Genomic DNA, 6,928 nt, shown 5'->3' with positions numbered 1-6,928 from the left:
TTTGTACTTCAGCTTCCTATGAGTTAAATGTTTGTAAAGTGATTAGGTACTTTTGTGAAGGAAACCATGTAAGTACCTCAGCTGGCAGAATGATGGATCAATAAATGGACAGAAGAAGGTTTGTAACTCCAATGTTAGGAAGTACCTGAATGGTGACGCTATTTAATCTGGTATTTTTGGTGAGCATTCCCTCTCAGAGATAAACAAAAATCATTTGGTAACAAAACCTCATTAGTAAGTTAAGGTAGACTGAGAGGATATCTCTGAACAAAATTCTCTCTAAACAAGAAATGATGCATACGATTGCACAGGAACAGGGTGGAATGTCTTCTCCTTTCTATTAGAGAAAAATCCTTTAGGATGAAGAGGAATGAAACTGAATCATATGCTTAAATTGAACACAAGGTATTAGCTTCAGTACAGGAGTACATGAATGAAATTCTGTGGTCTGTACTACACAGGAAGGAGAACTAGATGGCATAAAAATCCCTTCTGGTTTTAAAATCAAACACGTTCTATAAAAATGTAATAAGAGTTTTATAGGATTTTTCTAAAAACCTACTGGATTTAATAATAGGGATTAATATCCTTTCTGTAATGTTTCAATCATCCACAGGATTTGGATAGCAAAACATTCTACAGGAGATGATTGTATATGTACATATATTTAAGACATAAAACTTTAAAAATGTATGTATGTCTTTCTTTTAAGTTGGTGATGTGATATTAACAATGTCCATGCTGAGTTAACACTACTGGTAAAAATGGGTACCACATTTGCTAGTGTAGGTATATAATTTGCATTTGCTGATTATAAATAACAAGAACAATACATTAGAAAGGAGGGGAGCTCAGGCTAATGCGACTCCTCTCAAAGCACTGCTACAGACAAAGAAGGATCATTTGGACAACCCTTGGTTTTGACTGCTGCATACAAATGGAATAGTCTGAGTGTGTGGGCAGTGTGATTCAATCAGTTTTCCTTCTCAGTTTAAAATAAAAATTCCATCTTTTGGGTCTGCTGCTGCCAGTTTCAGCTGTGGTCATGAATCCTTGCACAAAAGAAGCAATAGTGATGACATTGGTACAGATGGCTACACATTCTCCAAATGGGAGAATCCTGGCCTGAGCCACAGACAAATCTCTCTGATCTCATTGTTTAGTACTGATGCCATTAGCATTTATGTACACCGGCATGAATAGGTCTCTTACAATACTTTAACTAGCAGCACTGAGCACTAACAGTAGACAAAACAGCTATAACTGCTTGTGGTTAATTCCAGGGCTTCCCAGTCTGCTCTATCCTCCTGATCCTCCTGTTTATTATACCTGTTAGAGTTAGACATTAGTGGCATTCAATGAGCTCACAAGGGAGATCCTTCCAATTTATATTGATGAAAAAGACCCAGGCCTCCAACTTCTTTTTTTTTTCCATATCTAAAAACTCCACCAAAAGCTTCTGCTAATTCTTAGCTGTGATATGGCTAAGCAGAACAGGTCATCTTTAGGTCATGGGGAAACTCATTTCATGTTCACATAACATGATAGAGGTATAAGCTCAATGCTGTGTTTTGACTGGTGCTGTCAGGGCAGAGTGTCATCTGGGGAGGGTGCAAGTAGTCTTTTACACTCTGAATCCCTGTACAAGGTGGTTGTACAATCCAGTGAAGAGTACATGCATTGCTCGGGTATTAAAGACCTGAACGGTGACAATGACAGTAAAGTGAGAGGGCAGAAATCATGTATGACATTTGCTGAAAGAGTGGGAGCTGCTGTTTGTATTGTGTGCTTCCAAGGAATCCCAGTAGTCAAAATGTCTCTGGGGACTCTACTACAGCACACGTTTGCATCCTCTGTTGTACAGGTTGTGGTTTAAAAAATACAATATTGGGCCCCTTGTCTATAGATACTTGGTGGGAATGCTTTTACTCTCTCTGTTTCTTTGGAAATTATGTTTTAAGTTTGACTAGACTTTGATAAGGCTATCCTTTCCCCTCTCAGGGGACTGAAGCACTATATACTGCTCTTTATAACAAAAAAAGCTTTTTATTACTTTTATTAGAGTTATTGCTTTCATCTAGTACAGTGACAATGATCAGGCAAGAGTTGTTTTTACAACTTGCATTTTATGGTGGGATAGAGCTATTTAAGGTAGACTAGATATGGGGAAAAAGAGAACATTTCAATAGCTTTTAATAATCAGACCATCAAACTCGAGCATACAAATTAAGAGGTAGATTGTGATGGTCTACCAAATAAGAGAAAAGAATGAAGAATAATAAGAGAAGGAACATTAAGCAGACAGAAAGGTTCGAGCATCTTGCTCAATGTGCAGCTTTTATTTTGAGAGAAATAACTTACAGCATCTACCCTGGAGGTTTTCAAGAAGAGACTAGACAGTCACCTTCCTGGGGTCACCTAACTCCAGTTGTCTTCCTGCCTAGAGTGGGGGTGGGGCTGGACCCAATGATCTCTGAGGTCCCTTGCAGCCCCTAACAATCTATGAATCTATGTGATGGCACATGAAGAGACCATAAGAAAAGGAAAATGCCCTTGCTGGGCATGTTGGCAGTGGAGAAACCACACTGGGCAGGTCTCATGTCTGTAGCATTGATACTGGTTCTGTAAGTGGGAGAGCTGGTTCAAAGAAGAGCTTCTCAACTCTAGTTCAGAATTTGGGCTCAAGGCCCAAACGAGCCGGGTTTGGAACGCTTCAAGGCAGAAATACCCTCTTTTCTGTAGAAATAGCATACCCTGCAGACCTGGGCCTTAAGGCATTAACAGAGCATCAATATCTGCAACTACTAATAGGCTAGTGCTGAAATCTCTAGACTGTTTTTGTGAGATTTTTTGGCTCAAAATGTAGGGTAAGTACAATAAGGGCACAGAATGTTTTATTATTGATTTAAAGAAGCAGTAAGAGACAAATTACTAATGAAAGCAGCAGCAGCAACAAAAGGCTGCAGGTCACAGTATGTGATATAAAACTAAAGGAGACGGCTCAAAGGACCTGGTGACAATAAATATATTTATAAATATACTGGAAGAAAAAAAGAAAAGCAAGAAGGCCAGGCAGTACGCTGATGAAAGAGAAACATAAAAGCCCCTTCTTATGGTTTTTATTAGCAGATACCCCCAAACTTCTTGCCACTTTTTTATTACAACCCTCACATCAAGATTTTTTTCTAGAGCAGAGGGTGCATCTACATGTGCCACTTGGGGGCAGCAGTAACCTGTGGAGCTTATTACTCCACAGTGTATTGATCCTGGGAAGCTCCCGGGTACACGTCTGCACATGCACTCTGATCACAGCATGCTGAGCAGGGTCATAACAACCCTGGCTGGTGGGAGATCCTGGGGGTCAGCTTGTCATCCCCGGGCTGCTCCAACCAGCCTCAATGTGCTGCAGAAGGGGTTGGCTGGGCACAAGGGTGCTTCAGTGCAGGGCTAGCTGGCAGGCAGCCCTGGCACTGAAGCACCCTCGTGTCTCACCCACCCGGTCAGTGCCTACATGTGCGCTGCTGCACATGAAAAACCTCCACAGCAGAGTAGTATTTGTATTTAGAAATACTACCCTGCTGTGGCGTTTATTAGTTTCTTGTGCCCTAATAGGGGCGCATATATAGACACTGAGATGTTTACTGAGCAGTTAATTAGTCAAGTGCATAGTAAATGTCTTGTGTAGATGCACCCAGTGATTCTAAATCAGGCTGTTGTGGCACCAAGGGATGCCGTGAGATCTTTTCAGGTGTGCCATGCTGCACATGCTGTTAGCTGTGCCAACACGTACACAATTCACAAAGTAAACCCAGAGATTTCAAACAGGAATCCACAGTGGCAAAAACATCCTGAACTGTTGTGGTCTTTTTTTACAACAGAAGAATTGTTCTATTATTCTCCTATAGTTAAAAGACAAATAAAAATTAAGAGCTAGCAGGGAGCTCCAGAGGGCTCTCCAAGCAGAACGGGTCACTTATAGTGTTCTTCCAGTAAATCTTGCTCCCATTCACCTCCTCCTCATGGAAAGCTCCTTCCAAAAACAGTCCTCTTGTTCTTGGGTACAGCTTCTGTGGACTGAGCTTGAAGGGTGGGCCTGTATGGAAGTCTTTTACTTGTCAAGATTTCCTAGCTCTGCCAGTTTTCTTGTGCCACCCTCCTCCTACCTCTATTTATGCTACTAATTGCCTGCACCCAAACTGCTGCTTAAATCCAGGGAAGAGGTGGGATTTCAGATATGCCCCAACCATCTTCAATACAATGTACTGTCTGGCTGGGTGCCTCCCTGCTCAGCATGCTGAGTGTTGAGAATCTCAGTCCTGAGCATCTAAGGGCAGAAGCATATTCACGCTCTGTGTCTAAATGGTAAAGAGCCAGCCATGTAACTCCTGTATTTGTCACCTATGTACAGTTTCAGCTCCTATTTAGCTTTGTGGTGAATTAGAATTGCCCTGCATGCCTGCACATATGCCTGCTGAAAGCAAAATAATGGGAGAGGAGGACTTTCTCAAGTTTTAACCTAATACCTTAGTGGTTGTGGACTTGGCAGCAGTACTTTAACCAACAGGTTAAGAATTATGTAGAACCCTCTCAGGCCTTCTTGAAGCTTTCCTATTGTACCTTGCTTTTAATATCCATTGGATAAAATGGATGGAGAGCAGTGAGGAAGGTTCTGCCCCTTTGGGAGCAAGGACTTAGGCTAGACTTTAGAACCCTCTTCTATCTAATACAGCATCCATCTCAATGAACTGTGCACCTGGCTTGTTTGCTTTTTTATGGTTTCAGGATGAGGGCTAGAGAGGGGACTAGATAATGCCTAGTTTGTAGACTGGTAGTCAGAGCAATGTGCTGGGAAGCAGGAGAGGCAGGTTCCGGAGGGGTTGATTTAAAACTTGAGTTTTCTGCTTCCTGGGTGTGCACCCTAATACAGTATTGCCAACTCTCATGCTTTTTAATGTTCTTAAAGTCTATGCTTCAGGAATGTAAAAAAACAACCCCTCTTCCTTGTGTATGTGTGTGTATATATGCATGTGTGTATGTAAATGAAGGTAAAGTTTTTCACATTCCCAAAGAATAGACTTTAAGAACAATGCCAAAAATCATGAAAGTTGGCAACACTGCTGATATTAGGTTAGTGGGCTAAAATATGGAAGGATTAATGCTCATTGTCACCACACCTAATTCCCTTTATTTGGATCTTGCATAGGCTCTTTTGAATATGTGAGTTACTGTAATGGATTACCATGGATTCTATAGCTTGTATTAAGTGTAAACCCTTAACCCTCTGTAACCCTGGGATAATCAAGAACTATAATTTATATTTGCATGGGAATAAATGAATTGATACAAAGCACATTTCCATTCAGTGATGACCTACCCAAAGGCCAGTTTTTGAAATGACACAAAAATCTGTACATGTATACAAGCAGGAGATTTTATTTGTTGGTATCATCATTAAAACATATGTAAGCCTTCTGTAAAGAACACTAACCTCTTTTTTGCATTTTTCCTTCCTCCTTCTAAAGGAACATAAAACATTTAAATGTAGATCCGTAAAAGTCAAGAGTTTCTGAAGGCCTGGTTCTCACAGCAAGGCCACCAAGCCAGACTGAGTATGTATATTTAATAACAGGGATAAAAATCCAAAATGTAACATGTCGAATGTGTTGAGCAATATGGCCGAGTTAGTATCGCTCTGGGAACCTTAACTTTTGGATATTTCTTGACTTCTGTGTGTTTAACATTTTCAGGCTGCATGTTGTGATAACAAGGTCTTTTCCATTCATTTACCATCTAGCTGCAAAAATAAACCACTGCTTTTGTTTTGGCCTTGCTTACATTTTATTTACAGCATTCTAGCCCTGCCAGAGGTGTGTTAAATTATTAACAGGTATGTCCACGTGCAGAGAAACGCTAAACTGAATCTGGCACAATGTGGGCTTATTAAAACACTAGCTAATGGATCCATGTTGCCCACAAAACTAAGCACTGTGGCCAAGTATTCCTTTCCAATTAAAGGGATTTATTTATTTTGATTTCTAGCAGTTGTGGCACATTCTTATCCATGGCATTTTTTTCCACAGAAATGCCCTGTATTTTTGCAGGAGTAGAGCTGCATGTTTAATTAGTTTTTGTAACACCTTCAGTGCAATATCCTCATGCTTTAACAGGGCCATAACTTCTAAATGCAGGTCCATTACTTTCTGTGGTATAGGCATTGGCAGATTTCTCAAGTGTCCAGCTTTTCAGGGATGTCTCAGATTTTGCATTAAAATATTTTTGTCCTTCCTTGGTCTTCTGATGCACTTCATTAACCAGAGGGATTTCTAGAGCAGAAAATAACCTCACAATACAAAACGAGTTAGAGTGAGCTTTACAAAAATGCTTCTTTACTTAACTTAGGAAGCCAGAGCACAAAATAGGACACAAAAGTCCAGCAGAGCTGAATAAATACATAATTAATTTTTTTATTAAGCAACTCATTTTTATTAAGTAGTTAGTTCTTTTTTAGCATGTCTACCCTCATACTGACAACAAATCATGTGGAGTATTGCTAGTCTGTTGAAAAGTATTACCTATCCATTACTTAAGTGTCATATTCATCATCAGGGTATAGCAAAACCTCCAGTTTTTCTTTCTTTCTTTTTTTTTTTAAAATGCATTCCCTCCCCTTCCCCAACCATTTCTGACTTTGTCTCTCCTTCTCTATTCCCTATAGATAAATATAAGTGAGCTAAGACATAGGATAAGCTTCAGCATTTTATTTTGGTAGCAAGTTGTATTTGTTTTGTTTTTTCTCCTTCTTTATATTGTATAAATATTATGTCTATATTGATTTTTACTAGTCTATATTACTGTTTTACTGGTACTATATGATTTAGACCTACATGTGTAAGTTAGCATAAGCCATGTCAAGTTTCCATTTTGTTTG

Source organism: Gavialis gangeticus, unplaced genomic scaffold (genome assembly GCF_001723915.1).
Source record: "Gavialis gangeticus isolate Ggan-Ray unplaced genomic scaffold, GavGan_comp1, whole genome shotgun sequence".
NCBI classification, from domain to species: Eukaryota; Metazoa; Chordata; order Crocodylia; family Gavialidae; genus Gavialis; species Gavialis gangeticus.
This window is presented reverse-complemented; position numbering follows the sequence as displayed.